General features: G+C 42.4%; 1 protein-coding gene across 2 annotated transcripts in view; it reads right to left on the minus strand.

Annotated features, from left to right (window-relative positions):
- Nucleotides 1-4260: 4260 nt before the first annotated feature.
- cdpf1 (cysteine rich DPF motif domain containing 1) overlaps nucleotides 4261-27513 on the minus strand; it is a 42957-nt gene continuing 19704 nt past the window's right edge. Inside the window, exon 5 of one of the 2 annotated variants that reach the window (XR_010037792.1) lies at nucleotides 4261-4532. The gene's annotated coding sequence lies outside the window, so the exon portion shown is untranslated. Of the gene's footprint in view, nucleotides 4538-27513 lie in introns of both variants that reach the window. The other variant, XR_010037791.1, reaches the window with a different exon arrangement.

The following is a 27513-nucleotide window of genomic DNA, read 5'->3' on the forward strand; positions in this document are numbered from 1 at the left end:
TGAGGATTATTTGTTTGTTTAAATAGCATTACAGTCAAGTTGGCGTGCAGCGTACATACACAATCTTGACCTTTCCTTTCATGCTGCAGCTCGCGTGTCATATTAAGTCCTCAGATTGTGTACGGCTATATCATTTGGCCTAATTAGCCCACTGAGTAAGAAAATCCCTTTGATTTGTCGCTTCCTCTTAGACAACAACAACAAAAAACTGTTGCCGTCCGTTCCTGAGGAAGCACTGGGGTCAAAGCTGAAGGGGCTAAGTAGGAAATTAAGCGTCCTCATTAAAAAGCGTTTGAGTGTCTGCCCCGCTCCGTCTCTCCCTCCCCCCCGGCCAAGTTCAGAGCCCAAAGGTTTTTCCTGTGTGTCTGGCGAAGGGGCAGGCAGCCTTTGAATTCACTCAGCTGTGAAAATAAACCTGAGAATGGCGGAAGGCCCACACGAGCCAGCAGCTGTAGCTTTGGCTGTGGACGTAGCTGAAGCCATGGCTGTAGTAGTGGAGTACAGCCCCAGGGCCAGCTCAGGCACACACACCGCAGCAGCAGCAGCAGCAGCAGCAGGGCTGCATGGGTAATCTAGCATAAAGGGCATTTTCCCAGTGGGCCGACCCACAACTTTGGGCTGATGATGTTATGGTTTTTTGTATTTTTTGGGGGGGCTTTTACACCTATATTATTCAGTTAGGACGGTAAGAGAGACAAGAATTGAGTGGGCAGAGAGATAGGGAGGCATCAAGAAATAACCTCAGACCAGAATCGAACCTGTCTCCCCAGGGGAATGGTACAGTGCACTAGGCCACCGTACTATGTCCCCCTAATGCTGTTGTGTACATTTGGGATTTTTTTTCCCTGAAAGACTGGCCCACAGTTTAAATGGGGCAGCCTATTGGTTTCCTTTCAAAATAGACCCTTTACAGTCCAGCAGGATGTATAGTACGAAAAGGGTTTGTACTGTATGTGTGTGCTGCCGATTTACAATAAAAAAGCCCGGGTGTTTTTTGGTTCTGCTCCCAGTACAGCGGACAGGAGCAGCAAAGGGAGATTCTTACTCACAGAAGAGGCAAACTGTTAAATCTGACACTTAAGAACTAGCAGAAAAACACCTTAAAAGAACTTTTGAAACATTAAGGCAACTTTCAGCAGGGATCTGTTTTATGTTGTACAATTTCAAGGGTTGTGATGATTGGAAAAAACAGTGTAAGGAAAATAGAGCAAGTCAAACATTCATAAAAAATGATCCATGCAGCGCATTGCCTTAATGTTTTGAAGTTGGGCTATGTTTCACTTTGTAGCTTTCCCCTGTACACACAAGCTCTCAGATTTAGCACATAGAAAGGGCCATTTTGCTCATCATGAAAGTACTTTCTGTAAGACACTCACAAGCTACCATAAAATGTTAATGTGTCACCAGAGATTTTGAAAACATTTGAAATTGACATACCATTGACAACAGCAGCACAGAGAGACATTTGTGCTTTGAAACATCATTTGCTGCCCACATATAGGCTAGTATTTGTTTGTTGGTTTTGTGCACTGTCTTGACCCTGGGGATAACTGTACATTGTTTTGAATTTGATTGACTGGCTTTGGCTATAACCCTACAGTATATAGCAGCTTTAAGCAAAGTTGACAAATATTTTCTTTGTCGTCTTTGACGCTGACTACTAGCAATATGCATGCTAGACTAGATTGATTCGGGGACAGTGGCATCCAGTTATTCCGCTGCACAAAGTGAAGTATGAAGTATTAAGGTCACATTTCAACTTTGAATCCTCTCAGTTCAGGTCCCTAGAGCTTGATTGGCATGACAAAAAGGACTTCTCCTTTCTCTCTCTTGCTCTCTGTCACACACATGCTTACGCACACACAGCCGCAGGGGGGGTTGTAGTTGACACTGTACAGCTCCAGGCCACTTTATTAGAATAGCATGAAAAAGTTGATTTATTTCCATAATTCCATCAATAATGTTAAACTGTCATGGATTGTAGATGCATGGCCCAGTTGTTTAACTATTCCAATCATTCAAGTTTTTCTTTTTACATAATTTGGCCTTCCAGCTCAAAAAACCCATGAATTGGGAAATTCGCATTATTAGAATATTGTAATAAAATCACAATTTTCTTCATCAAAATTCGTTTCACATCAGTGCACATCAAATCAGTTGAAATTTGGTACCTTCTACATAACATGCAATGTTCAATACTTGGTTAGGACTCTCTCTGTCTTAATAACGGCCATGATGCGTTTAACATTGAAGTCAATGGCAGAAACAGTGCATGGGAGTAATGAAGGCCAGATATCCTTGATGCTTTGCCGTCAGCTGTTCTTGTTTGTTGACCTGGTGTCCCACTCTTCACTCTTCAATATACCCGTAGATACCCATGCTACGTTTTGGTGTTAACTCACCAGTTTAATTCTAACTCACCAGAAATAAAACCCCATTCATTTTCAATGGGGTTTCATTTCTGGTGATTTAGAATTAAACCGGTGAGTTAGCGACAAAACGTGGCATGGAAATCTACAGGGTATATTGAAGATTGAAGTGTGGGACACCAGGTCAGCTATACAAAAACAGCTGACGGCAAAGCATCAAGGATATCTGGCCTTCCATTACTCCCATGCACTGTTTCTGCCATTGACTTCAATGTTAAACGCATCATGGCCGTTATTATTAATAATATTAAGACAGAGAGAGTCCTAACCAAGTATTGAACATTGCATGTTGTGTAGAAAGTATCACATTTCAACTGATCTGATGTGCACTGATGTGAAACAAATTTTGATGAAGAAAATTGTGATTTTATTACAATATTCTAATGATGCGAATTCCCCAATTCATGTTTTTTTTGAGCTGGAAGACCAAAATGTGTAAAAATAAACAATTTAATGATTGGAATAGTTTAAAAAACTGGGCCATGAATCTATAATCCATGACAGTTTAACATTATTGATGGAATTATGGAAATAAATCAACTTTTTCATGCTATTCTAATAAAGTGGCCTGGAGCTGTATATGTTGGTGTCACTGTAGCAGTGTTACCACTGGTCAATCTATTTGTCTGTGAAAACTGACTGATGTATTGTTCTAAGCGAGGAAAAGAAAGGAGCCTCGATGTATTTCGCTGCTCAGGCTGGTCATAAGGATGGGAGGATGCTTGACTCACATACTGGGCCTCTTTTTACCGTCCTGTAAAGATGGCCACCTGCCTTTACGTCTACTATTTAGACTAGGGTCGGTCCTAAAAATGTGCTAATCTCAATATTTGCATTTAACCTGCAAAATAATGCCCGCTGAATGCCTAAGCCCTTTTTGGGAAAAGGTGCCATCTGCCTTTTAAAGCCTAAATATCTCCAAATAAATCTAAATCTAAATATATCCAAAGCACATAAACACATGAAATAAGACCCTCATCCTGCATTAGAATGTATTTATTCAACTCTAACATAGCCACATTTTGAATGAAAAAATACTCAAATCTCAAGAGCCTGAATGCAGCGTATATGTACAGTTTGTCGCTCCAGACCAGGCTTGTACGAAATTCCGAATGGAAAGAATTTCAATTCAAAATAATGCCATAATACGAACACTAGGTGGTGCCATTACCTTGAATTTCTTTGAATTTAATCTACACCACCCATTGAAAGTACATAGAACACCACCACCTAGTGTTCGTATTATGGCATTACTTTAAATTGAAATTCTTTCCATTCGGAATTTCGTACGAGCCTGCTCCAGACGCCAAAGGTCAAATAAGATCTACGCGGCATCAGGTTAAAATGGGTTAAAAAAAGGATGTTTGTCAGTAAATCCTGTTGTTTTTTAGACATTTATTTAATATGGCTTCGCAATCTTTATACACGGTGCAATACAAGATGTAGGCCTATGTAAATTCACATTCTGCAATATGTAGTTGGCTGTGATGAGCATCGAAAGGATACGTGTTAGATCTAATGTTTGTTCTTGAATGCATTTAGCCCTTTAGCATCGCCATGTGTATAAAAGAACTACGCTATTTTGGGCACTGCTACTGCAATGCAATGAAATACCTCTGAACATGAATGAAAAAGCAACACGTCTTTCATGGGATCCCTTTCAGGCTAATTCCAGAGTAAAGTAAAGCACACAACGATGCTCGCTCTCGCTCTCGCTCTCGCTCTCGCTCTCGCTCTCTCTCTCTCTCTCTCTCTCTCTCTCTCTCTCTCGCTCTCTCTCTCGCTCTCTCTCTCTCTCTCTCTCTCTCTCTCTCTCTCTCTCTCTCTCTCTCTCATCTGGGCATGACATGAGATGAGTGTGCTAGCTTGGCCTGCTGTACTGTACTGTAGCTCCAGCACCAGGTCCTCCGGCAGCGGCGGTCCCCCTCCCTCCAATAAAGCTGTCAGGGTAAGGAAGTCCAGCAGCCGCCCCTCTCTCTGCCCCAGCTCCACCACCACCACTAGCTCCAAGTCCAGCTCCATCACCAGCCAGGGGAAAGAATCTCATTCAACCCAGCAGCAGCTCCACATCCTTGGACACTGCTGTCATCCTCTTCCAAGGGCCTGGACTGAGAAGAATGAAGAAAAAAAGAGAGAAAAAACAGAAAAAAGTGAATGGTTTGTGGTGGTGGTGGTGAAGTTTGTGGTGGTGGTGAGGCAGGGCAGGGGCAGGAGAATAGAATGAGGGGGGGTTCAGACTTCTACAAACCTACTTACATTATGCAGGTATGTGACGTTTCACTTCCCATTGGAATGTTGGTGTTTGATCTCTGAAATTCTTTGACAGGTCTTTTCCTCAATCTAGAGGTTGTCTGTTGACCCAAGACATCATATATATATATATATATATATATATATATATATATATATATATATATATATATTTAAAAATAATAAATATGTGCTGCACATGCTGCTGTGTGCCGGAGTTGTGTGTATTCACACATAAGAGTATATCATTTTCAAATCAAGTGCACACCAGACACTACAAGGCAATTCATTGTAAAACACTTAACACGTAATAACAGTAGATCAAAATGCTGGAAAAACAAAACGATACGTACATGAATGCAGATACGTGAAAGGGAATTATACCAGTAACAGTTAAACTTTGCTGTGAGTAGCCTGAAATTCAATTTCTGTATCTAGAAGCATTAAGGGCCACGTGGCACAAGAGGGCAGCAGACGTGATGGAAGCGTGTTTGTGAGGTTGAACACACTGGGCTCTTTCCATTCTCCTAACTCCCCTCACCCATGTGCTTGTAGCCTCATGATGATGTCATTAATGACAGACGTTTCATTCAATATCTCGCAAAAGCAAGATTCAAAGGTAATTTTCTCATTTGAAATCTGGATGTTGAATGGGGGAAAGGTCCCCCAAAAGTTGTTGTGGCTAGGCTGACAGCGGGGAAACTTTGTTGTTTTCTTAACAGAGGCATGAGTGAAGCGAAGCGTGAGGCTTCAAGCACAGGTCAAGGACGGGAGTTAAGATAATGGACTGTACCCACTCAGTGTTTTCCTGATGGCCCTCCATAGACGTCCTTGCACTGACCTGTGTGTCTGCGGGAGTGTCCCTCATGTAAATGTAGTGTGTTCTGATTGTGTGTGTGAGTGTGAGTGTGAGTGTGAGTGTGTGTGTGTGTATGTGTGTGTGTGTGTGTCTTGAGACAGCGGAAAATAATTACACCACTTTCCAGAACAAAAACTTGTGTTATAGTGACCTAGTCAGTCTTCTCCTCAATATCAACATAGCAGCAGTAGCATTACAAAAAAACCTCCTCTGACCTTGCCTGGCTCTTGCCCAACTTGTAATTCTGCGCAGCTTCCCATATTAGTAAACAGAATACCAGTAGAAGAAAGTAGCTGCATGGATGCTTTCTACTTTGAGTTAACGTAACGTATCAGAAGCATTAATCACTGTAAAAAGTTCTATTGACCCATAATACTAGTAAAAAAAATAAAGCAAGTAGCTGCATGGATCATTTTACTCTGATTTAACTTAAAAGTGTCAGTTGCCTTGCCAATGTTTTGACAGTAAAAGTAGGCCTAGTGTTTCTTTTCTTCTGTTGTTGGACTCATCTTATGGAGAAGAAATACAGTGCGATAAGGCTGGTCTTATCTTGAACCATACGATAAGGTCTGCTGTGCAGTCGAGCACCACAAGTCATATATTCAAAAGGGTGACATCATTCGTGATAATGTGATGACATGGTGTTTCTGGTCCATCTCCCCCTTGTTACTGAACTCCCTCCAACTCCCTCCCTTCAACTCCAAGCACTTTGTGACTTCTCATTGTAGTGGGCTTGACATGAGTGGTTTTAAGGAGATCGTACATCAAAGTTTGGCTGGGCCTGCCAAATTCACCTACTATGGAGTTTAAAAAAAGAAAAAATGTCTTCTTTGTGCCCTTGTGATGGTCCGTGGACTACACTAAAGTGAAGCTTGTGGTAGGCTATAGCATGAGGCTTCACGTTGAATATTAGTATTACTGTTCCTCTACATCATTTTGTAAAACTTGTTTTTTTCTCACATCATCACCATACCGACATCGCTCATTTTCATGTGCTCTATATGCCCTTCTACTGTGGTGGACTGTGGACTTTGGTAGATAGTTTGTTGTCTCCAGTGCAGGAGTAGAGAAGCAACTCGCACAGCATGTGTTTTCTTGGAGCAGTAAAACCCTCTGCCATCACTTTCACACCTTTTCGCCCCTAATACTCCATTTCTGAGGGTGTACATCAGGGGTGGGGAACCTTTTTCATTCGAGGGGCCACTTCAAATTTCACCAAGGGCCGTAAAAGTCCTCCGAGGGCCGTACTATGAGCACAAACCAGGATTTCCCCCTGCACTTTAGGCCTATATTGAAGGCAGCCACCTTTAAAACAGACCTCACCTTCTCTATATCCCATTAATACAATTTAATTGTATAACAAATGTTCTTTCTAAAAGTCCTTTACAAAATATGTCATATTTCATGTGAAGATGCATAACATTAAAATTGTATCGGGGGACTGGATAAAACGGCTTCAGGGGTCACAAACGGCCCTCGAGACAAATGTTCCCCACCCCTGGTGTCCATGAATAATGTAGCACTGTTTTCCACATCCTTTCCAACTCATTGTTGTGTGAAATGTATAAAATGTTTATTTTAATGCTCATAAGCATATTTTATTGCCCATCCTTTTACATCATGTTAGGGGACTGTTAGCTTGTGCTTTAAGTATATATATTTTTTGTCATTGTACACACATACAGAGAGAGAGAAAGAGAGAGAGAGAAAGAGAGAGAGAGAGAGAGAGAGAGAGAGAGAGAGAGAGAGAGAGAGAGAGAGAAAGAAAGAGAAATAGACAGAGCGAGAGAGAAAGAGAGAAAGAGAGAAACCGAGAAAGAGGAGAGCGAGAAAGGAAGAGAGAAACAACCAAGAAGTTGTAAATTGGGTCTTTGTCCGTGCTGGCCGCCTAATCTTCCTGAACGAGGGGTAAATCCCATCAGACTGTAAGTCATGAGAGCTGACGCAGCACATCATCCTTCCTGCAGTTTAACTGGAGCGCTGGGGGAAACCCAATAGCCCCACGCTACCCACATCACCCACATGTACGGGCCACTAGACGGCCTGACTCACCCTGCTTTATGGAGGACACACAGAATGGAAGTAAAGTCTCAGTGTAGTATAGACTGTATTACATGTATTGTAAGCACATTTAAAGCATGACTGTGGTTAAAATGTGCTAATTACATGGCAAATGTACACATTTTCTCTCTCTCTCTTTCTCTCTTGTATGCGTGCGTGTATGTAGGACTTTAAGTCTTAATGTTCTTTGTTGTGACATGACATAAATGTGTTGCAGATGTCATGGACTCTTCCCCCATTCCTCTCTCTCTCTCTCTCTCTCTCTCTGATCTGCAATTATGAAAAGGGGGCTCACTTCCCATATCTGTTTGTCATTAATGCATCTCTTTGATGTGCCCTCAAGACTAGTTAACCTGAAAATAAAACGTTCTCCAAAAATAGGGATCATTCCTGTGGTCTAGTTTGTTGAAGTTGGTATGGTGTGATCAGTGTATACACAAAGTTAAGAGGTCATTGGTCATACAGTGCTTTAAACCATCAGTGCATCGCAACAACGCTGTAATATTATATAGACAACACTTTAAGTTGAATTGGAATTGTTGAATTAATGCTGCAAAATTGACAGTGAACAATTCCAACTGCTTTCTGAATACCCATATACACTGTGTGTTATCCAGAAGGTAACCAAGTTGGCTAATGCACACCAGTCTCCTTAGATCACAACCTCTCTTACATTACCTGATGCTTAAATCCAATAGGTTTTCAGGTTCATACAATTGGAAAATTTGGAGTTGGAAAATATGTATAAAATTGGCGATATAGTCAAAATAGCCTACTGCACTTGTTTGCCTAATAATTCTGTACACAGAACAAATAATTAATTATGTGGGATTCAGAGCTCAATTAAAAAACTAGACTATATCCAGTGTGTCTTTTCTTCTTCATATCTACCAACATTGCCATCTGTAAGGCTAACCTGTTTACTACGTCCTCCTGGCCCTGTCCAGCTATTCCAACCGGTACACTGAGCAGTGCAGGCTGCCTTAAAGAGGCATAGGTGACATTTACGAATGCAGCCTTCATTTGTGCTTGACTGACATGAGTTCTGTGTGCGCCTGCGAGTTCCACTATGAGAGGAATGCAAGGATGAAAGGTCCAGCTGGCCCGGTTCAAGCCTGGCCCATCAGATCCGATCCGAGCAGAGCGGAGCAGCGCTGTGGGCTGCCAGCGTGCCAGGAAAGACAGAAATAGAGTGAAAGAATCGCGCAGAAGAAAAGCAGGATGCACAGCGGGTCATCAGAGTGACACAGGCTCATCAAGTGAGAGAGTGGTGGTTCAGTTGGGGCCGCTTTCTTTACCAAATGTGGTAATGTAGATGCTGCCTTGCAAATTGCAGTTTTTGAAAGGCTTTATTCAGATGATTTGTGGCAATTTAATTTACATGTGAGACCAGGGCTCTAAATTAGCAAGAGCCAACCGGCCAAATGCTGGTGAAATTTCAGTTTGGCTGGTGGAAAAAACAACTTACTAGTCAATTTGTCCCATTAGTTATGTGTTTGGCGGCTAGCAACATATACTAGCCATTTTGGCTGGTGATGGAAATAGCTAATTTAGAGCCCTTTCTTTATCCAAATTTCTTTATTAAGAAATTAAGTTTGTGTTAGTTATTGCAGAGGAGACATGTACACTTTAAACATTTGGAGCCTCATGTACAAAAACTTGTTTGGATTTCCAACTGAATCTTTGCACATGTCAAAATGTGCAAAGAAACATGCAAGAAAATTCAGATGCATCACTCCATGCCTAAACAAGTGGTACATCCCATTTAACATGAAATTCAGTGCCATTGAACTTTTTCATGTTATGTCAGTCTTAATACATATGAACATTTATCTGAGAAGTGTTTTGTAGGTAAGCAAATTTTAGACATGATGCCCCAGATCACTAAGTTGTTTTTTTCTGAGTACAGACCCATCAAAAATGGGCACGGTTCATGGAGACATTGGGTGAACCTATCTTACATTCATACAAGGATGTCCCAAGGTAATCATCAACACAATGCACCCTCCCAGTGAGGAACAGGACACAACTGGCCATTGCTACATGTGTGATTCTGGCTTTTCCCCTACAGTATTGTGGAAGAAAGGACACAGCCAGAGCTGACCTGACCCAGGGCTGGACTGGGACACTTAAGGTTGGGTATTTTCAGGCAAGACCGTTTCACCAGGCATTAAGAGAGACAATGAAGCCTGTGACAAAATGTGTTTTCAAGAGGTATTTTACCCACAACGACCAATATGAATATTTAAATCTGACTCCGATAGGTCAGCTGGGATGAGGACTGATACCACTACATTGGGTGCGTTCCAATATGCGACCTTGCGTTCTCCACTTGTGCTTGTGGCCTCATACCAGGAAGTAATATGTCATGATGACATCACTGACAATAGCCCTATATGTTAACATATCACAAAAGCTCCATTTATCATTTGCAATTGGGATGGTGAATGAAAAACAGTCCCCCAAAAGTCGTTGTGGCTAGGCTGACAGCTGGGAAACTTTATTGTTTTCTCCACGGAGGAGGGACCAGGAGGCGGGGCGAGGCCACAAGCACAAGTGGAGGACGCAAGGTTGCATATTGGAATGCACCCAGAGTGATTGTAGGGAGGACCAGGCGAAAATCATCAACCGTCCACCTGGCGCATGCCCTGCGTGCCCTATGGCCAATCCTGCCACGACCTGACCGCAGTCATACTACATGATGTCTGGCGAGTGGCGACGGGCACAGAGGCCGGGGGTCTGAGCGCGTGCAGACAGACACAGGGCCGCTCACGTGGGGCCTGTTTATTTGGGAAGAGCACATGCCTGCTAAATGAAGTCAGGTGAAACTCGTCGGGGGGAGGGCAGGCAGGGTAGTGTAGGGGAGGGAAGGGGGGGTCTGTGGGGGAGGCACGCCAATCACAACAACCAGGCGTGAATCTTTTCCAGCCAGCACAGCTGCATGTGTAGATATCAGCAGCAACTGAAAAAAAAACCTTTTGACTTCTGTGTGTATTGAATCAAGAAGTTATCTTATTAAACTGCATTGGTGCGGCCCGGCTTTTCAACCTCTGGCTGTTCAAATATAATGTGCTAATCGAGTTGAAATTAATTTACTGGCGGTAAACAGAAGCCTTCAAAAAAAGACTAACAAGAGAAAATGGCCGCGACACTTCACGTAAACAACTTTTCCCACACTAAACTGAACTGTACTTGTACTGTATGTGCTAGTGTCTGTGTTGATGTCTGTGACTGTGAGTATGTGTGGAGATGTTACTGAATGTTTGAAGTGAGCGTCATGCCCTGACTCTGACTCGATCCCACTGCAGGGGGGGAAGAGACATGCGAAAGAGCAAGTCTTGGTCAAGTCTAACCAGATTAGAAAAAATGCAAAGTCTTTAACTAGAAGACAAATGAGAGGAGCGCACAGCAGACAGATGACCTCCAGTGGTAAGCATATCCATACATGACTGATATTCATACTACCTACAGCCCCCATGGGGGAACACTTCTGTAATACTTCACATACCTCATCGACACAGACTGGAAAGTTTTTAAAGATTTATTACCATTGGACACTTGAGACAGCACTATCAGATTGTGAAAAACATCAGATGTTAGATGACAAATCAAGATAATTATGTGGTAATAAAAAATCTGTAACACACTTGTACAATATATACAATTTCGAAACACTACAGAGTTACTCAAAAAAAAAACAGATGACTTGATAAAAACACATACGTTTGTTCACATGAAGTGCAGTATTGCTGTTCCTTCAATATTTACAGTGCCCTCCATAATTATTGGCACCCCTGGTTGAGATGTGTTAAAAGCCTTAAAATAAATTCAGTGTTTATTGCAGAAGAATACTGTCACACTGAAAATTTTAGGAAAATGTAGCCTTCAACTCAAATGAATTGTAGGAAAATAAAAAAAATCCCTGACTAAAAAATAATTATTTATTGGCACCCTTAACAATTCCCAGGAAATAAATATAATTGAAGCATTTCTGTCATTTCTACAGTAGTTTACAAAGTTTACCAGAGTATGTAGGAACATTTAATTAGTAATTCATCACTTCCTGTTTCCCTGGGGTATAAATATGACGTGACACCGAGGCCATTTCTCTTATCCACTCTTAAACATGGGAAAGACAAAGGAACACAGCATACAAGTGAGGCAGATGTGCGTCGACCTTCACAGGTCAGGCAGAGGCTACAAGAAGATTGCCACTCAACTGCAGCTGCCCATATCTACTGTGAGAGGAATAATTAAGAAGTTCAAAACAACTGGAACAGTGGTAAACAAGCCTGGACGAGGACCCAAGTTTATTTTGCCACCACGCACAGTGAGGAGGATGGTAAGAGAAATCAAAATATCTCCAAAGCTCACTGTTACAGAATTACAACAAATGGTAGCATCCTGGGGTCACAAAGTCTCCAAATCAACCATCAGGCGCTGTCTACACGCCAACAAGCTGTTTGGGAGGCATGCACGGAGAAAACCTTTCCTCACCCACAATCATAAACGCAAACGTCTGGAGTTCGCCCAGCGGTATTGGGGCTTCAACTGGGACCGTGTGCTTTGGTCAGATGAGACCAAGATTGAGCTTTTTGGCAACAAACACTCTAAGTGGGTCTGGCGTGCCACAAAAGATGCGCATGCTGAAAAGCACCTCATACCCACTGTGAAGTATGGGGGTGGGTCAGTGATGCTGTGGGGCTGTTTCGCTTCCAAAGGCCCTGGGAAGCTTGTTAGGGTGCATGGCATCATGAATGCTTTGAAATACCAGGACATTTTAAATCAAAATCTGTTGCCCTCTGCCAAAAAGCTGAAGATGGGTCGTCACTGGGTCTTTCAGCAAGACAATGACCCTAAACATATGGCCAAATCTACACAGAAATGGTTAACCAGACACAAAATCAAGCTCCTCCCATGGCCATCTCAGTCCCCAGACCTCAACCCCATTGAGAACCTGTGGGGTGAGCTGAAGAGGAGAGTACAGAGGAGAGGACCCAGGTCTCTGGATGATTTAGAGAGATTCTGCAAAGAGGAATGGCTGAAGATCCCTCTTTCTGTCTTTTCCCATCTTGTGAAACATTATAGGAGAAGATTAGGTGCTGTTTTGTTGGCAAAAGGGGGTTGTACAAAATATTAACAACAGGGGTGCTAATAATTGTGACACACATTATTTGATGTCAAATAATTATTTCTTTATGTGGGATTTTTTCCCCACTGAATAAATGCACTTGTATTGAAGGTTGGATTTTTCTCTTTTTTCCATTAAGGTCCCATATTATTTAGAGAAAAATAATAATAATTGGAAGCTAAAAAACACATCTCAACCAGGGGTGCCAATAATAATGGAGGGCACTGTACTTGGACAAAAACACAAGTATCACTTCCACACATGGAACTTCCAGCTATTATTTTATTTCCTCAGTGTAGTTGTGGTAGGCTACTTAAAACAAGAATTCCACCAATTGGGAAACAACAAACTAAAAAAACCCTTTAATATTCATATACAGCCAATACCTAAAAATGTGTCTTACAAAAGTCCAGTACATTTTTCAGAACAGAGGGCTTATGTAAGTTTTGGCTTCCTCGTGTGGTCTGGAATGTTTTTGTATGACTTGTTGCAGTGTGTCGTGCCAAGTGGATCAAACTGCAACTGTGCCAGACAACTTGCAGCACATTAATAGCTCAAACGGAGAGCTGTCATAAGGTGAACGACACGGTGGAATGCAGGGTTGTCATGGTTGCACGGCTGTCTGTGGTTTTGGTTGGTAGCTATACAACGGGCAGACACCGAAGACTATTTTGCCATCCTACAATAATAAAAAAACACTTTTCGTCACCACCTCTCATATGCCAGGTGTGTTTTCGATGTGTTCTTTATGTGTGTCTTGTGTCCTCTCTGTTTTCCTAATTCGGCCTACATTAATGTGGCTATGGCATGACTCTGGCGGTTAAAAATATCATCTGGGTCTGTTTCATCACACTGTAGCTGCGAGGGCTAAAAAAGCACACGCTGATCGCACTAACATCTGCAGGTCATAAAAAACAATCACTTTTACCTCACAAGGCCGCTATTAACCGAAAAAAACTCCTACAGTATATTCCATCTTGCCATAGAAGCAGAGAGACCATTGAGTTAATATTGGAAAGATTCTCTCTCTCCCTCTCTTTCACTGCCCCTCTCCCTCCCTCTCTCTCTCTCTCTCTCTCCATCAAATGGAATGGTATTAACCACCTGTTACTAATCCTGGTACATTAATGGAGGAGTAGAAGTGGCGTGTGCCGCCTGCGGTTCAGACATTCCCGTGCAGTACTGTGTGCCGTGGCGTGCCGTGCGTGGACACCCTTTCCCCCGAGGGCAGCAGAGTAGTCGTAGCGGCGAGACGGCCCACTGAGAGCCAGGCATGCCGGGGCTCATACCGCCTCAGGCAGCAAAACTCCCCGTACACCCAGACGGGACGGGGAGGGAAAGAAGAAGAAGAAAAAAAAACAGCCAGAGCAGCACACCTCGTCTGGTATCTGCTGTGGAGTAATGTGCATGTGCGTGTGTGTCTGTGTGTTAGAGGTAATATTTGTTTGTGTGTGTGTGTACATGTGAATGTGCATGTTTACTACGTATCTGTACAGCGAATGTAAAATCAGTTATCGGTGCTCTCTCTTGGTGTGTGTGTGTGTGTGTGTGTGTGTGTGTGTGTGTGTGTGCGCGCACGTGTGTGTGTGTGTGTGTGTGTGTGTGCTCGTGTGCGTGCGTGTGTACCCTCCCTCATAATGTTGCACAGAATGACTGTTGTGGTTAATGCATCTAGAGTAATTCAAGTTGAAACCTAAATACAGGCCTTCATTATCGCAGGTAAAAATGTCTTGGTAAAAGCCCTCATCCACCCCACCCCACCCCACCCTGCATCGCATCGCCCCTATGTGGTTTCCCGTTCCCCTGCCCTTTGCAAATCTTGAGCTTAATTGGTTTTCCAAGGCCTGCACAGATTTCAAGGTTTTTTGGTGTGGTGCCCAATTGTCTTAACAGACCGATTGGGACCATCAATCATTAACCGACGGGGCAATCATCAGATCATTTCCTCAGGGGGGTTAGGGGAGAGGGTGGAGGAGAGGGGTTAGCCACCCACTCATATGTGAATTATATTATGTTGGGTGGTGATGAGTCAGAGGCATGTGGGGATGGAGTCTTAAATCACAGTTCAAATGGCGGAGTGCAGCTCAGCTTTGACTAGTTTCGAAAACCATATTGCGAAGCAGACCCAGAGACCCAACTCTTGAGCAGGTTACATACACTAGTATACTGTACATATATAGATTATGTACTGTATATGACACTTTTTTATCCAAAGCGACTTACAGTTATTATTGATTACAGTCCCTGGAGCAATGTGGGGTTAGGTGCTTTGTTCAAGGGCACTTCAGCCATGGATGGAAATGTAAGGGAGAGGTCAGGTGGGACCCCTAAATTGACTGACCAATTCTCTAACCACTAGGCCACGGCTGCCCAAGAATTACCTACAGTACATTTCAGATTAAATTTGGAGATGGGATGACATCGGGGGAAAAAAACCCTGAATACTGGCGATTCGTCACCCAACAGGAATGCAAATGAAACTCCAGAAGAACTAAAATGTCAGTTGCTGCCTCTCAGATAAGGAAAGCTAAACATAAACTTAAACTGATGAATACCCATATTTTACCCAACAGGAATTAAAAAGGAGCTTCAGAACTTAAATCTCAGTAGTTACCACTCAGATATTGAGAGCTAAACTTCCCAAAACATAATACAGAGATAGATTGAGGGCAAAAACATTAACTGAATACTCATATTTCCCAACAGGAACTCAAAAGGAACTCAAAAAGGAGCTTAAATCTCAGTGGCTGCCCTGAAACTACTGAGCTGTACTTCCCTGTCCACTGTTAGACCACAGGGCTCAGCTACTGCTGAAGCTACAGCCTGTCTGTGTCTCACATTCCAGTAACACGAGATACCGTGCCAATCTCAAAAAAGGCAACTCTCTCTCCGGCTTTTGTTTGTGTTTTAAAATCAAATAACATAACAAGTGCAAGGACTTTTTCTGGGTAATGTCCTTCCTTTCACACACTCCACCCCTGAGATTATATGGTTAAGGAGCCAAAGCTAACTATGATACACAACATTGTCCACCTTCAAAAAACAATTAAAAATACCTCTCTTTAGCTCAGCTAAACACAATTTGTCTTTTGTTTTTGTTCGTAATCTTTTCTTTTCCTATCTTCTTTGTGTTCTCTCTGTTTATTTACCTTTAGTAATATATTTTTCCTCTAATACCCCAATGGTTTTATGTGTTCTTATAATTTGACGCGTATTTCCCCCTGATATGTATGCTTCCAAGATTTTCAGACCGTTTCCGTGAACTTATGTGTGTGTGAAGTCTTCTGTTCAGTGTTTTGAGTGCCTTTTAAAATGTACACTTAAGTATCATGTAGCCTATATTAAAATAACAGAATTGACGACTTCAATATTGATGTGTGTAGCGTAGCCTTTGTCACCGTGACGACTCTGTGTGTGACAGGGCACGGCGACAGAGGGTGCGGTTGGGGTTGGGTGTTTACCACTTCTCTGATAGGGAAGGCCTTAGTCATGGCCCACTGGAGTTGTGTCTAGGCTACACACTACACTGCGCTACACTACACTACAACACCACATTTCTGTTTGCTCATGGCTTGTGTTTTGTTTTGGTTGAGGTTGAGGCTGAGGCTGAGCTGGGAAGGGCAAGTGATGACATCATGTGCCAAAAAAGGAGCTTTACGTTGCATGCACACACACACACAGTGGGGTGTCATGTTTGTGGTACTATGTACCGTATGTATGTATGTATGTATGTATGTATGTATGCATGCATTAAGTATGTATGTATGTATGTAATGTATGTTATTTGGGAAATGATTGTGACATTTCATGTTACTGTAGCTCTTGTGTTTATATGGCGTGACAATCTGCTTGTAAAATGGCATCTTGCTTGTGTGGATGTGTATACAGTGCTGCATGTGACAGAAGACCTTTGCCCATGACGTGATGTGCTGTGGTTGGCCTGGGTAAACAGTTTGTGTGTGTGTGTGTGTGGTGTGTGTGTGTGTGTGTGTGTGTGTGTGTGTGTGTGTGTGTGTGTGTGTGTGTGTGTGTGTGTGTGTGTGTGTGTGTGTCGGGTGAGGGGGGTTGGGCAGACCGAGACTTGGAACGCAGCCCATACTAAAAAAAACCTGTGTTTGTGTGTGTGTAGTGTACGTGCCGTGTGTACGAGCATGCCTGTGTCTTTGGGTACATAGTACGCATGCGACTGTGTGAGGGCTGTCATCAGCGCTAAAGAATGATTGAGTTCATCATTGCTCTCTCTCTCCCTCTCTCATGCCATCCAAGTGTCACTGAGGCCATCCATTTACGGAGGGTGAGTCATCTCAGGGACAAACCCATGAAGCCGTGCGGTGCCACGCTCGCTCGCTCACGCCCAGTGCAATGTGTGCCATTCTCATGCCACCAGCTCGCCGAATGTGACAGGTCATTAAGGACTATCTGTCGCCTCGCCCAGTAACCCTCTTTAACCACTCCTGTCTCCTACTGTAAATGCCCCACTGGCAACATTCTCAAACGTCTGAGAACAGTCTCATAGCCTGATTTGTTTTTTTGTGGGGTTTTTTTTCTTTCAAGTGGCACCTGTCTGTGTACAAACAAAATGGGATAGTTCAAGTCTCTGTTATATTCATTAGGTGCAGTGTTTAGTATGTAACAGATTGTAATATTATGACTTTTCACCTTTAAGTACAGTTAGGGTTAGTCAGGTATGTGCCGTGTAGGTGCTTAATGTTAAATGTTGATGTAGATACAAAGCAAATAAAGAAAATATAAAAAAAGAACATAAAGTGTCACCAACATTTCCTTAGGTCTGTCCATCCTATGGCATCAGTGTACAAGTTGAACTGTACCATTATCTTGCTATTTTATGGCTATGATGGCAGTTGTTTTGTAGACCACTTTGTTAGTGTTGCTGAGGACTGGGATGTCCACAACATGTTTATGATTGCCTGCCAGGGTTAGTGCTCCCTTTCCTGCTTATCTTTTATGTTTATGACTCCATTTATGATCCTTGACCATATACCGTTTTATTGAAAGTGATATTCAATAACAACATTATAAATGGTCATAACGTGATTTAATAGTTTGAAGTGGTACAAACGCATTTTAAGGGGAATATAATAGGACAATATTTCAAATAGACTAGAAAGTAGCCCCTAATGATTTATCTACTGTACATACAGTTCACACAAAATGATCACTAGCCTAGTTAATCAGCCGAGTGCCTTTTTAAAGAAGACAAAATACAAACTAAATAGATTTTGTTTAACATTGAGGTTTAACCGACTTTGTTTAACAACATTCAAAAATCAATAAGAATCCATCACCCTTACATGTTGTCACATGATCATGTGATGTGCCCTAACAACAGCCAAGACAAATATGTGTCACGTTCTAATAACAAAGGCGTACGGTACGACAGTCCCAGGGATACGGAGCTGGATGGATGAAAGCAGCTGGACGGAATATTTTGAAGGAAAGCCTGAAGCATCTGGCCCGACAGGAAATTCTTGTACGGCGAGAGATTTGATTAACTGACTCAAAACAAAAAAAATCTTTGCACGTGATTCTGTGTGCACATAAAAGATGGTTTTATCCATCAGAATGTAGGGATTTGTCCCTCACCTGTGTACACAATGGTCAGTGGAGTTTGTTTGTTTGGGTTATGATGCTGCCATTGTGTACCTCCCATTGGCATAGAAATGAAAACTATTAAACTCCAGTTTAAGTGCGTGACCACAGATAATGTCACTGTTAATGACGAGGGTTGGTGCGGCGGACACGCCTAACAGTCAACAACCCTCTGATGTCATAGGAACAAGTGAACATAGAGTGAAATACCTAATTAACGCCATTAATCTCTCTCATAAAGCCTCTCTCCTGGAGAAAAACATAGTTGAGGCCTCTCCTTGAGTTTCATACTCTGCTCTCCGTGTCAAAATAAACAAAAGTCGGAATGAAGTAAAAGTAATAGATCATTGATAATGCAGAAAGAAGGAATTGAATCCCTCTCAATTTCTGCCTCACCCTCTACTGATACCAGATGTAGAGCCTGGCTTTAGAAAATAAAAAAAGACTCTTCAGCAATCCAACAGTTTTCTTCACCAAAAGTTTTCTGATCATTATGACTCGGAAGGTGAAAAAGTGGATCGCACTCGGGTTCTTCTTTTCTTCTTTTTTATTTTTTTATTTACATAGCAGCAGAAGTGTAGACAAACGTTTCGGCTGTTGCCTTCGTCAGTGTCTGATCATTATGACTCGCACACAAACTACCAGACAGGTTATAAAGACATATAGGGCCAATGCCAAATTCTGAAGGCAAGACCTCCACCGCAACTCCTGCAAGGGCCTGACCAAATCTGTCCTCCATATTGCCCCCAACTGTCCCAGTAAACAAACAAAAAAGTAGGCTTGATCTTCATTTGTAACTTTACAGTATGTAAAGTATTTGAAGATATCCATGAGACAAAACTCTTAAAAAGCACTAAACACAGAATTTTATGTCCATATCATGACTTTTGAGGGCCCCATTGTTATATTTCGCCAAGGGCCCCAAAATGGCTAGATTCACCCCTGATGACTATTTTCTGAGAAGTTGCCTCACTGATCTTGATGACAATGGAAGTACACTGTACGAATTGAGTCCCTCTTGCACACACAATACAACTCTTGTCAGTCGTATAACCAGGTCAGCACAGTCACAGTGACTTTGCTCAATCTATTGTACTTTTCACTTCAGTACTGCATCAGTGAGCTACCCTCAAAGATTTCCTTCCCAACGAATTAATTTTCAGTAACCAATCAAAAACAGATACTGAAGACATTAGCAATAGGCCTAAAAGTACAGTACAAGCCCAAGTGACCACCCACCAAGAAGTGAACACGTGGCTATTGAGACGATCCAGACTTTTTTGTTTTGTTTGCTTGAGGTGAACGAGTCTTCGTCCAGGAGGATATGATGTGTCATAGCTCCTTAACCTCAAACCATCCCTCGGTAGCGCAGGCTCGTCCTGCTGTCACTTGGTTCTGCGAGATGCTAAAGCTCACTTAAGCTGAGTGAGGATGACAAGCCTCTCCATCTTGTTAGCGGTTTGAACACGCGTGTCTGTATAAGTGGTCCCTTGAACTTAGGAGGACTGTATTTTGTAGCATGACGTAGCCTCGTGTTGTGGTTCTTGGAGCTTCTGGAATCCATAGCTTTTTTTTTGCAACATGGCGCGGAAAAAAAACACACGCAAGAATGGTTCAGAGCTAAAAATGCCTGTCCTGTAATAACCATGATGGGTCTGAAAATAGACTGGAAAGGGTGTAATTAGTATTAAAAATCAAGCCACTATGTGATTAGATTTATAAAATGCTTGCTTGCAATGTGCATGACTTTCCTTCGTTACTTGTAGTCGCTGTGTAGAATCAAAATTGTACTATTTAATAGTCTTTCAAGACATTAAGGTTTGGCTTGTACATACAGTACACTTGTGTGCACACCCACACACACCCACAGACAATGAGAAATAGAAAGTGAGAGAGCAAGAGGGAGAGACACACACTCACAGCCAGAGAGAGAAAACGGGCAAGAGATAGAAAAAGAAAAAGACAGACCAACAAAAAGACCTAGAGAGAGAAAGAGAGAAAGAGAGGAAGCGAGGTCACACACACACATGCACACGCACACGCACACACAGACACAGACACACATACGCACACACACACACACCCATCAGACAGACAGACAGAGGACTAATCGGCGTTTGTGTGAGCTGGAGGAGTTGTGTGATCTTTGTGGTCCAGGGCCGAGACTGGTTGCCATGACTCCTTGACCAGCGAGGCAACAAACATGAAGTAGCCCGTGGTGGAGCCTTTCCACGTTTCCTCCCTTTTTCTCAGTTGCTTTTTTTTTTCACTGGAAATTTCCGACCACTCTTTTTTTTCTCTCTCCCCACCCTCTCTCTCTTTCTGTGTTTTAGGCCACCATTCAAAGGGGAAGGACACCCAATGGCACGTCTTCCATCTCATAAATTAATAACAAACTTTGCCCAACGAGGGCAATTATCATTGAAATGGAGATGCAACAAATCGTAATGGCCTGTGAAATTGGACGCATGATTCCTAGCCGAAGAGTCATACGCCTGAACCACAAATCACGCTGGCCTTGACGGTTTCTATTCATCAGACAAAAATGTAAAGACAAAAAACACAAAAGTGGGAAAAAATAACATACAATAGAGAACGTTCGAAGTAAAATCCCTGCAAAACACAGCAAATGTGCAGTCATCAAAAGCCAATAGTAGTTTTGGTTTCTCCCAAAATATTGTTCCAAGAGGCAATGAATGATGTGAGGTTTTTCTCAGGAAAAAGTTTGAGATACATCAAGGTTACATCATATTAATTTAAAACTGATGTGTGTAACCTTGGATGTATATTCTGCAATGGCACAATGAGTCTAACATTGGAACGCACTGGAATGACATGACTATGTCTTCAGAATGAACCCGTCTCATCTGAATCATGCTAGAATAAAAGCCATCCCATTAGAATGATCAACCTTTTGTAATGTCAAGGTGACTCTCTCTAGCTATTCCTGAATATATGTATTGACTTAGCTGGGTGAGAACAACATGCATTGATACAGTGACTGAAGTAAATACTTTGGCTTTCATGAGCTCAAATCTCTTTGCTGGCATACACACAAGGTGTGGCTGTGATCACAACGTCTTCTTGACAGTCATGTTGAAACAATTAATTTCAAATAAATGTTGCTAGCATTTACACAATTATGAAGCTCAGAATGAATAATTTCATAAGCCACAGGTGTGTAGGCCATGTGTAGGTTGCTGTGGGGGGAGAGGAGGACAGGCAGCGCTATGTGCGATCCTTGCGTGAACCCGCAGTCGGGAGACAGGAGCTGTGCTTCCTCTGTGTGTGTATGTGTGTGTGTGTGTGTGTGTGTGTGTGTGTGTGCTGTGCTCAATACATGGTGTAAAGGAGATAAGCTGAAGCATGATGCATAGTTCACCTCAGAGCACTTGGCAGGCGTACGCAGAGTCCCCCCACTCCACTCCACCCCGAGCTCAGACGCTGCAGCCTGCGTAGATGAGAGAAGCAATCTTATCTAAGGGGCTGTGGCCCAGAGGCCTGTTTGCACGCATGGACGGAGAGAGAGAGAGAGAGAGAGAGAGAGAGAGAGAGAGAGAGAGAGAGAGAGAGAGAGAGAGAGAGAGAGAGAGAGAGAGAGAGAGAGAGAGAGAGAGAGAGAGAGAGAGAGAGAGAGAGAAGAATTAACCACCAAAACTAAAGGGTGCCAAAATTCCCACTATGGTTTCTTGTAGGGCTTGAAACACACACCTGGTTTTCACAATTTTATGTCAGCCCTTGTTTCATAGTTACCCTTCAAGGTACGACGCTGTGCTCCTCTGCTGCGGATGGGAGAGCAGAGTCGTGCCAAGACCTCTAACGCATCATATGGAAGGTATTACACAGCTGTTATGGCATTACAACCTTTAGTCATACCAGCACATCGAGCCAACACACACAGCCACAGTGTTTGTGAATAACTTTTCCAGGGTTCAGATATAAATCTATAGGTAAACCTCCCATATCCACTTGCAGCACGAGTATTTATTAAATACATCGTTCGCATACCCACACAGGCGGTGGCATGATATACCTATTAGACAGAACTGAAACAGAAATAACATGTCTATACGCACACAAACAACACCCGTCTTCTGAACTATCCACAACAATGTAAATAGTACATACAGTACGTCCCAAAGAGTAGTAATCAGGCATTGACATTGGTGGCACCTGTCAACCAGCCAAATGCTGGTAAAACCGGTGCCTGCTGGTGAGCAAAAAAAGTGAATGTCAAGCTGTGATAACATGATGTAGAGAGGCTTTGGCTGCTATTTGGGGCCATCACCGACAGATTGCATGTCGGACAGAAAATAGGCCCAAGGCCATTGTACCAGACAGCTCTATACAGCATCAGAGTGATATGCTGGTGATAATGGCATTATTGCTACACAATCCAAGATACAGTATGTACCCTGTTGCAAGAAGCACTCTGGTCCCATGCCCAATTTCCACTGATACCGCTTTGCGTCACGCTACTTTAAACATTGAAATGCTTCCCGGTTTTACTCGCCACAACCTGGCCCTCTGCAAACATGTCACGCACAACGTTCTGAGAGTCTTTCGCGTGAAGCTAAAAACTATGTACCACTTAAGTGTCATTAGAACAGAAACAAACAGGAATTTATGATCATATACCTCCCAGCTGGTTTAACTACAGATTAAATAAATTATATTAATTACCAATATCATATCACATTAAATTTTGCTGTTTAAATAACCTACCATGATGAAAATCAATTCTAGATTGTATAATTACACCATCTCAAACATTTTGTTGGCTTTTAGAGAGTCATGGAATGGCTTTACCTATACATGAAGAACACAATTTATGGAACTGTTTTGAGGATAGCATCACCGGATCTCTCCCTGTATAGGCTTCTATGCCTTTTTATAACCCCATAGCCCAGTGCATTATGACGGTTGTTTTGATCGATTCATCCGTGCTTATAGGGTACTGATATAAAATAGTAATCATCAGACATTTTATTGACATGTATTGTTGTACATTTATGATTCAGAAAAGGATTCTGCACGTCATGTTTCCAACCAGACCATAGTGCACATGTTGCGTGTATATACTGGCACGTCCATCCGCTTGAAGGCCTTTGGCGTGAAACTGAAACTATGTCCCAGAAGAGCATCAACAGAACAGAAAAACATAGGAGTTCATAGTGTTCTTTTTAACTGGTTTAAATGTTGATTAAAGGACATTCATTATCAACATCACTACATTTTGTTCAAATAAGCACAGAGCAAAGGCTCAAGGCTGAGAAAAATTAGAGCCTGCGCACCTTTACCTAATCATGGGCTCCAGTTACTACAACTGTACGTGTGTTGTTGCTGTTGAGTCATGTCCATGTTTTGTATCTTGAGGGCACAATTTACTAAAGCGTACTGGCCCCAATTTTAAAAAAAAGAAAGCGTGCTAACGTTATTGACAACCATGATATGATTTATTCTTTGTATTCAAAATGACATGAACACATTTTACAAAGCATGGACACCCATAAGTAAATTATGCTCATGAGGTAGGCTATATAATGCCACAAATACACTAGACGTGACTTGAGTGACACCGGCGGCGGAAGTAACTGACTTTTCATTGAGTCACTGGCAACAGAAGAGACAAAAGAGATGTGGGCGAAAAGACACAATTCAAGCGACTTGAGTGACAATTTGAAGTTTAACTTCAACGAATATTGGGCTAATTAGCTATAGGCATGAACGGCCATCCAGGTACTTTGCTCGCAAATGTGCGTTACGCCCCTTTATGGGGGAAATCAAACCGAATGTCTCATCAACTTACATGCTACATCGGCTGGGGGGCAACCGCCAATCCGACATACCGCCATTCCGACAGTATTTGATTGTCATTCCGAGCCATTTGAACATTGTTGCAAGTACTTACAGGCGGATGAACAACGTTCTAACTCAATTGACATTTGCAACAATGTTGCTACATGAGCGGAAGTGGAGAGTCTGACAGCGCAATTAAACAGGATTAGTGTATAATTCAGTGTCTAATTTTGTCACGGTCCAAATGCCCTTACAGGTAGGGTCTGAAAAAAGTTCCTGCAAGCTGTAAAAATGGTTTCTGCAATAAAAAGTCAATGTCGGAATGGTGGTATGTCTAAATGGCGTTATGTAACCACATCGGCTAACCTAAATGAACATAGTCCATGCTTCAGCCACGGCTGTTTGGCTATATTATTTGAACAGCCGGCAACAGAACACATTCTCGGCATGTTGCGCGTGAACAACGCTAGTCTACAGGTCCATATCTTTCGTTTATTAAACCTCAACACCACCAATTGACTTGCATTGGCTGTAGTGTTTTCCCCCACAAAAGGGCGTAACGCACATGGAGTACGTCACGCCGTTCACGAGTATGGTGTGGTTCGGCGACCGCTGCTGCAGCCAATTGCTGGCATTCTGATTTTATTGGGCATACTCTGTCGCTTCCATCGCTTGTGGCACTCTTGTTATAAACACAGTCCAGTGATTCTTTGTAGCTAGGCCACCGCTGGTGTGTTCGCAGGGTAACAACAAGGGCATGGTAGCATAGCAGTGAGAAAACATTTTCACGAGACGAGCAGTAAGCACACAATTTATTTATGGACATGTGTGCACACTTTATTTAGATGCGCGCACTAGTTGGGAAGGACACACTTTACAAAGTCAGAGAACGCTTATTGACACCCCCTAAAAAGATATTATTTGGTCTGTCCCAGGCTCCGTAAAATAGACAAATATGGAAAGCAAATTCGGTTTTGCATTCAAAAAAATCCGCTCAGTCTTTACAAATGTATGAAAACAATGTTTGGGGAAAGAAACCATGTTTATGAGCGGCTTTACATATACAGTATGTGAAGCATGCAATTTATGAAACTGTTTAGCAACACCAGAATTCTATCCCCTTGTACAACCCATAGCACGTGTTGTTTCCTGTTGATTTGATAATCTGTACTTATAGGGTACTGACATTTTATTGACCTGAACTGTACATTCATGCTCATCATGCTTATGAATGTTAGACAGAAACAAAAAATGCGATGGCCTTACACTTATGTGAAGCATACAATTTATGGAACCATTTTGAACCTAGCAACACCTGATCTATTTTTTTTTCCCCATATTAGGATTCCATGGCCTCGTACTACTCCATGTGCCACTGCATCATTTCCATTGCTAATGTTTTGATGGCTTGTGCTACTGGGGCAATGCCACTGACGTGAACATCCCTCCGTGAAATTAAAAAGGCTTTGCTCTTCATGCTTCCAATTTCACAGTCAGTAAAAGGGCAATGAGACTTACAGCCAAAAGGCCAGATCTTGCAGTCCTCACATGGACAGGTGGGCTGGTAGAACTGGGAGTGAATGATCAGAGCTCTGTCTTCATCCTCATCTTCCCATGAGGGTAACATGGCTGATCCTTGCACTCACGTGAGGTGGCTTGAATACAGTTGAGACCTGCAGGAATGCAGGATGCACTTTGTTGAGTGCTGTGATCACAAAGACAAATCACGTTTAGTGGACACAAGCGTGAGCGCTACCTGGGCCTCAAAAAGGCGATATTCCAGAAATTTGACCCACACATTATACTTAAAATGTTTGGCACTTTAATATCCACACGGTATGATCTTGTAATTATTATATATTGTTGTGTCTTGTATGTGTAGAATGCTACTGGTATAGACAGACAGCCTATACTGCCCATTGTACAGCATGTTCTTACACATCACTGTGTATGTCAACTGTATTGCTTATATTGATTGTATGTACTGTACCTTGTAGTGTGGATGTACTGTATACTAGAGAGAAAGGACTCAAATTCAGTGTACAGTGTTTTGAATGTTTGAGTGTGTTGAAAGTCAAGTTTTTTGTGTACTTGTACCCATAAAACTGACTCTGATCCCATCGTCTCTCCATCCTGTACATCCATCTCTTTTTCTTCCTCCTTCCTGCCATCCTTCCTCCTCATCTCCACATCAGGCCTCAGTCAGCCGCAGTAATTAGATTACAGCCTTTATGAGCTGCTGAGGCCTACTGAAAGAGGAACCCTAATAAACAGGGATGCCGCCGCCCTTTCATGATTCTAGAACTTTCCTGTGGAATATTCAAGTCTTCCCTCTTGGCCTGAGGGGCTCGAGTGCAACCCCTCAGATTTCAAACTCTCTGTCTCTCTTTTCCATTCCTGTGTGTGTTTGTGTGTGGGAGAGAGAGAGAGAGAGAGAGAGAGAGAGAGAGAGAGAGAGAGAGAGAGAGAGAGAGAGAGTGAGATGAATGAGAGTGAGTGAGAAAGAGAGAGAGAGAAGGGAGAGAGAACGGGAAGGGAGGAGGTCAAGGAAAGAGTTCAAGCATGCCACAGTTCCTTCCATTTCGCTATAAAAGCAAATGTATGTATGTGTAAGTTTAAGTCGGATCTCAGGAGCATACACCGTGTAATCCTGTTCCCAAATGACCCATGCCACTACCCTATGAAGACATCTTTGGGCACACTGTTGGCCAATCAAATATGACTGGCAGCAGAAGAGATTAAAAAGCAGTACAGGTACTTCGATTTTCCTCTTCACACTGGCTGACCCTCATATGGTTTATTTAAATCTGTGTACATTTCCTCTTCCTCCACCATGGGTTGACCCACAGGTTTCTCTCTATACAAATATGTGACAGCCTTCCTCAATTCATGTTAGGAGACACCAATCAATTTAATAGAGTAGAATATTTGAGGAGCCCTTTCCCAAAACGGTATAAAGGAAATGCAATCGCCATGCATGTCATTTTAACAATTTCACAATTTTAAACTTAGCAGTAGAGCAATTGGAACTGGTCTAATGCCATTAGCCTAACCAAGTTTACAAAGCAAATCAGTGATTTTATCGATATGGTCTGAGAAACACAATGTAATTAAATATATATAAAATACATAGGTTACAATGTTTAGCATCTTGGAAAGGAGCTCTTCCTTTGTTTTCATACATGATGTTTTTTCACCTTTTATCGGACAGGACAGCGTTCAGTAGAAGATGCCAGGAAATGAGTGAGAGAGATAGGTAGCCTACAACGGATCAGGAAATGAACTTGGGTTGTATATCAGATACGTGGGTGTAGAGACCTTATCTGACTGTGGCATTGTGCCTCTCATTTCTAATGGTTAAAAGGTGTTGCATC

This window comes from Engraulis encrasicolus, chromosome 15, assembly GCF_034702125.1.
Source record: "Engraulis encrasicolus isolate BLACKSEA-1 chromosome 15, IST_EnEncr_1.0, whole genome shotgun sequence".
Taxonomy (NCBI): Eukaryota; Metazoa; Chordata; class Actinopteri; order Clupeiformes; family Engraulidae; genus Engraulis; species Engraulis encrasicolus.